Source organism: Bidens hawaiensis, unplaced genomic scaffold (genome assembly GCF_021521415.1).
Source record: "Bidens hawaiensis isolate Kalapana, Puna unplaced genomic scaffold, B.hawaiensis_p1.1 tig00024494_1, whole genome shotgun sequence".
Classification (NCBI taxonomy): domain Eukaryota; kingdom Viridiplantae; phylum Streptophyta; class Magnoliopsida; order Asterales; family Asteraceae; genus Bidens; species Bidens hawaiensis.
In genome coordinates this window covers 67,054-76,632 of record NW_027493875.1, presented here as the reverse complement: position 1 = coordinate 76,632, position 9,579 = coordinate 67,054, and positions in this window count along the sequence as shown.

The following is a 9,579-nucleotide window of genomic DNA, read 5'->3' as shown; positions in this document are numbered from 1 at the left end:
CAACGAGATTCCCTTTGACTACTTTCCACTGCCCATTCCCGAACTTAACATCGTAACCCTGGTCATCCAACTGCCCAACTGAAATCAAACGTTTCTTCAATCTTGGAATAATTCTAACATCTTTCAAAGTCTAAGAAGTATCGGCTGAAGTTATCAAATCAACATCTCCCATAACCTTAACCTATAGAATATCATCGCTTGCAAGTCGAACCTTTCCAAAATCCCCAAACTTTAGATTCTTTATCGTTTCACTACGGTGAGTGGCATGAAACGATGCACCAGAATCCATCACCCAAGCATCAACGTTATCCTCAACACTAAGAACGTAAAACTCATCCTCTGGGCATTCTTCTACAGTGTTGACTTCTGTAACGTTCACCACCTTCTTACCATTCGAACACTGATTCCTGAAGTGTCCCTTCTCTTTACAACCCCAGCATTCAATATCATTACGATTCCTAGACTGACTCCTCTTCCTACTCCCACCGCCTCGTTGTTTTCCCCTACCTCTGCCTTCTGTGACTAATATATTACTTGATGATTCACCTGAATTTATGCGTCTTGAATCTTCTCCAAGAATCAAATCCCGAATCCCATCAAAAGTAATTTTTGTAGACAAACTACAAACTGCAGTCACTGTTTGCGACCAACTGTCGTGCAAAGAGGATATCAATAAAAGATCTTGAACTTCATCATCAAACTTAATTCCGAATGACACTAAGCGGGAGAGATTCGAGTTAAGATTATTAATATGCGTTGTAACTGACCCACCCTCTTTCATTCGAGTTGTCACTAGCTCTCTGATAAGATAGACCTTATTCGCTGCCGAAGGCTTCTCATACATTTTGGATAGTGCGTCCATCATACCACGGGCTGTGGTTTCTTTCATGACGTTAAACGCCACATCTTCCGACAACGATAATGTAATACAAGCCCTAGCTTTCTTGTCTAACTTCTTCCACTCTGCTTCTGACAACTTTTCAGGTTTTTCATCCTCAAACACTACATCCAAGTCTTTCTGACAAAGTAGTGCCTCAATCTGCATCTTCCACCAACCAAAATTCTGTCCATTAAACTTCGGTATCGAAACCTTTCCTTCTTCTGCCGTGACAATGACTAAAACGAAAAACTGGATAAAATAGAGACAAACACAACAATGGCACGAGCCTGAACTTAACGACTGTTCTACTGAACTCTGTTAAATAATCAACCTATTTAAACGCAACGGAATAACGAACTGTTAATAAGAAAACTGAAACTTTAACTGAAATGATAAAACCTGACAAACGCGGTTGGCACTGACTCTTCGTTTCTTAAACGCTTCTTCTGACTAACAACGGTTCTTCAACAAAAAAATAGAATATTGATTCAACGTGTTCCTGGCTCGTACTTAAAATAATAATCTGGTTAAAGATTTGGTCAAAGAATCACCACTTGGTCAAACACCAAATAGAAAAATAAGTACTTTTCCTTTTGTCTCTTGCTACGAGGACCAACAGCAACAAATGCTACTGCTCTTTTCCTTGGATGGAACAAACTCCAACAAAATAGAAAAGAATAATACTGCACTTTTATTTCTTGGTCAAAACAAAAAACTGCAATTTAAAAAAATACTCTATTTTTCCTTCTTTGACACACCGACATTCCAAAACGACCAGACCTCCTATCCGCCCTAATCAATATTAAGCAACAACAGATCAAAAAACACCTATTATAATGGCTAGACTGTCGATTCTTTACCCAAGTTGGCTGTTGACTCCGGGGCGGCACAAGCGGTGGTACACGGTGGTGATGCGGTACTCGACTGAACCCTAGTCTCGATCGCCGGGCTGGGTTTAGTGGCGGCGAAACAGCAGCGTAAACCCTAACGGAGATCAGAAAATCGTAGTGGCGGAACCCTAGCATGGTAGGGTAGCGGCGGAAGGCTTGGCGGCGACTCGGCTGGTTCTTGTGTTCTTCGTGTGATCCGAACCTAAGCTCTAGATACCACTTATTATGATTAAACGCACACACGAACTGAACACGACACGAAAGCAATAACGAACACGAGGATTTAACGTGATTCGGTCTAAACTGACCTACGTCCACGGGTGGCAACTAGGTATACTTTTATTAAGTGACAACGATTACAAGTACACGATATCAAATATATAAAGATACACTTAGGGTTTGTATCTTATTAAACAAGAAATCCAAACCGGGCCGGACCTGCCCTTTGAACTTCAAATAATAAACCGGGCCTACACCGAAAGGCCTACGAAACCCAACATATTCATCTTTAGAACCAAGACCAAAATACTATTTTCGTAAAGATAACTTGATATTTATATTGGTGATAATAAATTAATACGCCAAAATTCAATCAAAATCACACACCTTAATTTGCGGTCAGCTTGTAGAATAAAACGATGAAAAAATGACAAAAGATATAGTGGGTGGGATGTCGGTTTGTATAATGAATAGAGTTTCTAACGGATGTTGTCAACATCAAAATGTAAACACAAAAATAGTGTCAAGACTAAGACGAACGAGTATTATAGTGATTAGACTGTTTTGGTTGTGTTTAAATAAACTATTTGACATTGAACAAATTAATTAGTTAATCGGATTGGAGATGAAGTTGGTGGTATTTCCTGTTGGCACAGTATTATTTTCGAAAAGAGTTTTAATTAATCAGAGACAATATTACAAATTTTGTCCTTTAAAAAAGTCAAATTACAGTTCGTGTCTTTTTTTTAGTTTCCTTGCAGGCGGTGTACTTTAAACTTTTTTTTCTCCACGTTATGTCCTTTACGATAACTGGGTTAGAAAAACTCAGTTAAATGCCCTCACGTGAGGCGCATGTGAGGGCATTTTTGTCTTTTCGTCTACCCTGCAACTTCTTCTTTCTCTTTTCTTCTTCATTTTTTCAGATCTCAATTAATAAGATATAATTTAACCTACACCTCAACCCTTTCTCTTCCCAAACAACCCACCACCAACATCACCCACACTCACACGCCACCACCACCACCAACCGCCCTACACCACCACATGCCATCATTAACACTTTAAAAAGAAGCCATCACTACCGTCCCCCTATCTTCTACTTCACCGGAATCAAACGCTCTCCGTCACAATCGATTTTCCGGCCAACAGTACCTGGGTTAGACCTGGGGAGTCGAAACGAGTTAGGTCTGGCCGATGAATCAATCTTCGTCACAATCTGTTTTCCGACGACTTAATTCTGTTTTAGAGCTTTCATAAATTGCGGATCTAGCATCCAAATCCCCAATTACCGGATCCTAAAATGCTCACACTTGAATCACTTCTCTGGATATCAGTTAGGGTGGAGAGGAGGTAGTTTCCGGCGGTGGTGGCGGCGATGATGTAGATGACGTGGAGGGGATCACGGCGGGCCAGGTTGCATGTGCTGGGTAGCCAGGTTGCAGGTGCTGGGTATATGGTGTAGGCGTGGTGGTTGATTTGGTGTGGTGGTGGCGATTAACATGGTCTCCGGTGGCCGTTAGTGGTGTGGTGGTGGTTTAAACAGAGAGAGAGAGAGAGAGAAGGGGGGGGGGGGGGGAAGAGAAAGAGGGAGATATGCAAAAATGAAGAAGAAAAGAGGAAGAAGAAGTTACAGGGTAGCCGAAAAGATAAAAATGCCCTCACATGCGCCTCACGTGAGGACATTTAACTGAGTTTTTCTAACCCAGTTAGCGTAAAGGACATAACGTGTAGAAAAAAAAGTTTATAAGTAAGGAAACTAAAAAAAGGACACGAACCATAATTTGGTTTTCTTTAAAGGACAAAATTTGTATTTCTGTCTTAATATGATGGGTCAAATTATAAAACTTTTATTATAATATTAAGAGTACAAATTTACTATAAGGGGTTGATGATAGGGACGTTCAAATTATTATAACTAAATTGGCCGGGTTAGCCATAATATTTGTCTAGTATATGCTTTACAATTATGGTTTGCTTTTTAATTAAATTAAACTTATTAACATATTTACTCGTTCGGTCTTTAAATGCTTTCAAAACTGGTCGAATCAAAGTGTTGAACTAGACCGTGAACATCCTAATGTAAACCAGACAATCAATGATAAACACAATATTTAGTACGAGAAACAGCAAATGATATTTAAGATAAACCAACATGCATGTATGCACTTTTCATAAGAATGGTTGGAGTATTACTAGTTTGGTCAAGACAATCGTAGAGAATCATTAAATATTTTTGTGCCAAACGGGAGAATAAATCTGGGTTTTAAATAAAGTGGTTTATTTTGTTAGGTTTAAACAATGAAATTTTAAATAGGCTTATTGAGTTATTATTTGGGTTGTGCAAATTCTTTTAATAAAAATGGGCTTAAACATTAACAATACATTGTTTTTCAAGCGCACACACATATATATGTATAAATTAATATTTTCGAGTTTAATGGGATGATCGGATCGGGAGGAATCCCCCCCCCCCCTCCTTTTTTTTTCAAAGGCGCTTCATTGTTGTCAAGACATAGTATTTTTAAAGACAAATAGTGTTGTATAGTTGTAAATCTGGTATGCGTAGATCTTTTATATTTTGAATTTGTTAGCTGACAATAAATTTATTTTAAATGTTAAAGAAGTAATAGCTAAAGAAATAAGAAAGTAATCGTTTTCCCACAATCCCACCTAGACGTGTACAAAAAAGCCGGTTCCGGAACCTAACTGGTGGAACCGAACCGGAACCGGTTCCAGTTCCAACCCGGTTGGTACAATACCCGGTTTGGGTATTTTTGTACCCGAAAATCGTACCCGGTTCTCATATTTGTATGTTAGTATCAGTTCCAACCCGGTTCCTACCCGGTTCTTAATTGTAACCGGTTCGGCTCGTACCCGGAAAAACCGGTTCCGGCGGGTTTTTTTGAAGAGTCAAACAAAAGTCAAAGTAGCCGTTGGAACCGGTTCCAACGGTAATATAGCCGTTGGAACCGGTTTTTTAGCCACCAATTAGCCGTTGGAACCGGTTCCAACGGTAATATAGCCGTTGGAACCGGTTTTTTAGCCACCAATTAGCCGTTGGAACCGGTTCCAACGGTAATATAGCCGTTGGAACCGGTTTTTGATGCCCAAACCTATATATAACTTGTTTTTAACCACTAATTTCACCACCAAACTCAAAAACAAACTAAAATACTACTCCTTTAGCAAATCCGTTCCGTTACCCGACCATCCAACTAAATATTATTATGGCACCCATCAAAAAAACTAACAAGAAGGCTAAGAAGAGTGTTTTTGTTGCCCCCGTTCCTGTTACGGAGAACCCAAGGGTTGTTACGGTAGTCAACTATAACCGCAACCAAGACATATGGAAGAATTGGGATTTGATTGTGGATGACGAAGGTTATCAAAAGGCTCGTTGCAAACTATATGGTTCAATATTAAAGCACGATTCCAACTCTACTTTGAGAAAGCACATCGAGAAGCCATATTGCAAGGCGTTGAAAGGGATTGGCGCGACCGATCAAATTGACTTGGGTAAAGATGGTACACTATTTCGTTACAACACGACTCAAGTTCAAGATAGAATGGCAAAGTTCGTTATTCAACGAGGTTTGCCGTTTAACCACTTTGATGACCCGGAGTTGACGTCGTTGATTCGCGAAACTCTACAACCGAGATACACACATGTAAGTCGTACTACCTTAAGACGTCATTGTATCAGGTTGTGGGAGTGTGCTAAAAAAGTGTTAATCGAGTCTTTTCATTCTTTAGAAGCCATGGTTAGTTTAACTACCGATGTTTGGTCGGCACCACACGGGTTGCCCGAATCATACATATGTGTCACCGCTCATTGGGTTGATCCGGTGACATGGCAATTGATGAAACGCACCATCGCTTTTGAAAACTTCTTGTTCCCACATACCGCCGAAAAATTGTTTGAATTACTTGATGAAGTTATAACAACTTACAACTTGAGAAATAAAATATTTTCGATTTCGTTTGACAACGCTTCAAACAATACTAAGGCGGCTGAAAAATTTATCATTAAATATTCACCACCTTGTTTCAGGGATTTTTTTCATGTCCGATGTGTTGCACATATCATCAACTTGGTTGTTCAAATAGGTCTTGACAATGAAAACATTTGTGATGATTTAAAATACTTTAGACTTATGTTACAAGATGTCTTCAAAAGTGGTAAAAGAAGACATCTTGAATATAAGAACTATTGCAAGTCGGTTGAAAGAAAGTATTTGGGGCCGAATTGGGACGTTCCAACCCGTTGGAACTCAACTTGTCATATGTTAAAGTGTGCTTTTGCCCAACGCCAAACTTTACAAGCTTTTCATAACAATCTTGTTGAAGAACGCGAGGCCGATATGTTTCCGGAAAGTGTTTGGGTCCAAGTCAGTTATTTGTTGGAATATCTTGACGTGTTCAAAAAGTCAATAACAAAATTATCGGGAGTCTATTACCCTACTAGTTGTTGGGTTTTGCAAGAATTGTACTATATGTCTTGTGTTTTTAAAAGCTTTGCGGAGAAGAACAAACTCTTCGAAAATATTGTTGCGGTGATGAAAGAAAAGTTCATAAAATATTTTGAAAACATACCGCCGGTCTTTACTTGTACCGCCGCATTAAACCCCTATTGGAATGTTAATGGGGTTGAAACAACGATTGAGGAAATATTCGACAACTTAGGTATGCACGAGATTGACCCGAAGTTGTCGACGGAAGCGAATGACAAGTTCAACAAAAACCTTCAAGACCTTTATGACCATTATTTTCAAATGTATGGTCCAAGCACGAGATCGTTTTTTGTGAAAAAAACAACAACTAGTAGGCCGTGCAATGACCCACTTATAAACTTGATGAATGGGATTCGTGAATCGGCATCTAAGAGGCAAAGAGGAAACACACCAAGTAGCAAACTTGGTCGATATAGTGGAGCAAACTATGTTGAGGGCGCAACGGTCGACGAAATTCGAAATATTGATTTGTTGGCTTGGTGGAAAGGTAAACAAAACGAATTTCCCATTATATCCGCCATGACTCATGATTTTCTTGCCGTACAAGCCTCAACGGTTGCTTCCGAATCGGTTTTTTCTCTTAGTGGGAGGGTGTTATCTATGCGAAGAACAAAACTAACTCCCGAGTCTCTAGAGGTTTGCATTTGCCTAAAGGACCATTTGGATGCGGTGGATCGTGTACAACACAAGGCGAACTTTGAAAACGAAATACCAATAGAGCGTCATATTCATGATGAGGAGGCGGAGGACGGGGTTTCTTCCGATAACGAAGACGAGGGTGAAGACGAGAATGAAGACGAAGAAGAGTTGTAATTATTTGTTTTGGTAAAATTATTTGTAACTTGTTCAACTAATATTTAGTTTTGATTTTTTTATTATAATTACTTTTGTTACTCATGGTTAAATTTTGTTACTTTTTTAATAACGACGAACATTTTATTTATTTAAAAAATAACTATTACAAACATTATTAAAACATAAACGATACTAAACATAACAACTAAAACATAAAAAACAAAGTCCATCGTTTTAATCCGGGAATACTTATTTTTGGGTTGTAGAGCCGGACGACTCTCCCACTTCCGTTTTTTTAGCTTCCAAACTTCTTTTCTCTCGACAATACTTATTCGTATGTTTTCGTAATGTCGAGTTGGACCCTGCTTTAAGAAACTTCGAGCAATATTTGCAACGTGCCAACTCATGTGAGTCAGTCATGAGACACAAATCATAATGAACCCAAACATCGGGGCATCTTGTTGTTTCGATCACCATAACAACGTCATCATTAGTTGCCATTTGTTGTCGGTTTAAGGTTAATTGTGGTTTGGAGTGTGTTTTATAGTTTTGGAAGTGGTTTAACAAGTACACAAACAAACCTTGCTATTTAGAGTAAAAAAATAACCTATTTATAGTTAAAAAACCGGTTCCAACGGTCAAAAACGGCTATATAGCCGTTGGAACCGGTTCCTAACGGCTATGATATTTAAATTTCAAAAAAAACCGGTGGAACCGGTTTTTACGTAAAAACCGGTTCCGGTTCATACCCTACCCGGTTCTTAAAAGTTAGCATATCTGGGCATCGGTTCGGGTCGGGAACCGAACCGGTTCTTGATTGGAACCGGTGCCATTTTACAACCCGGTGTGAAAAAACCGGTTTCGAACCGGTTCGGGTTTTCCAGTTGAACCCGATTTGTGCACCTCTAATCCCACCCCCTCCTTTCAAAAGCCTGCCACAATGTTCTTTCGTTAGACCACCCACAGTCCACAGGCCCACAACGTATTACATGTGTTACTAGCCCACCTCCCATCTCCAAAAGACCATACAAGGAAGAATTCTAGCGTTAAGTACACTAGTGACTAGTGTGTAGAGTTGTACAAATCGAGTTTTTTAAATATCCGGTTTCGGGTATAGAACCAGTTTTGGGTATGAAAAGGTATTGAAAAACCGGGCATTAGCAATATCCGGGTCGGCTTCGGGTTTGGGTTCGGGTATTGCCTCTAAAAACCATACCCTATTGTCGGGCTAGGGTCGGATATAGAACCGGGTAGTTAAATACCAAATTTCCAGGTATTGAAAAAAAAACCTATTTTCGGGCTATTTTCAGGTATAGATTGGTTTTTTAACGGATTGCACTTTTTAAACGTATTTTGCAGACATTTTTAGGGTAATTTCAGGTATAGATTGGGTATTTTAAGGACCCGGTTCCGGGTATGGAACCGGTTCTGGTTTTCGGGTAGTTCCGGGTATAGGTTTGGTACTGAAATGCATACCCTATCCGTACCCTACGGGTAGGGTCGGGTACGGGTCCGAGTATTAAAACCGGGTATAAAAAAACACGGTTCCGGGTATTTGTTTTTCATGTCCGGTTCTGGGTTCAGGATTTTTGTGCACTTCAACTAGTGTCTTCCCTTGGCGCGAGGAACTCGGTAACAGGATAGAGTTTTTAAATGCATATATACAAACACATCATAACGACTATCACTTTGATACAAAAATGATAAAAATTTATCTAAATATCAAAAACAAATTGGTTGGTATCGATTCGGCTCATTAGGTATCGACGTGGTATTGTACTCACTATATAGCTTACAATACCAAAAAAATTCTATTGTGAATATAATTTTCTTTTCAACGAAACTTATATACTCTATTCCAAATACACCTTTGGTTTAACAGCGTGACATAGATAAAATAAACATGTCGTAACGGCATACTAAAAAAATCTAAAAAACTTCTCATGTTGGTCAATAAAAAAGATCAATAACTTAAATATAAATATATACATATATAATAACAAATTAGGTAATTTATTAAAACTATGAATACTTTAGGGGCCAAAATTACAAAGTACATAAAGTTTAGTGAAGAGACTACATCAGATTAGGCCCAAACAAAGCCCAAGAAGTGAAGCCCAACCCAATGGTGTCTAATGCACATTCAGACAAGAGCCTAGGTCAACGACCGACCATTTCCTATTAGTCTGAACACCTGACAGAAATGAGGCTTACGTACTCCTAGAGTGAAGGAAATGTCTAACGGACAATATCCAGCTCTCTGCCAAAGTCAGGAGGAAGGAGA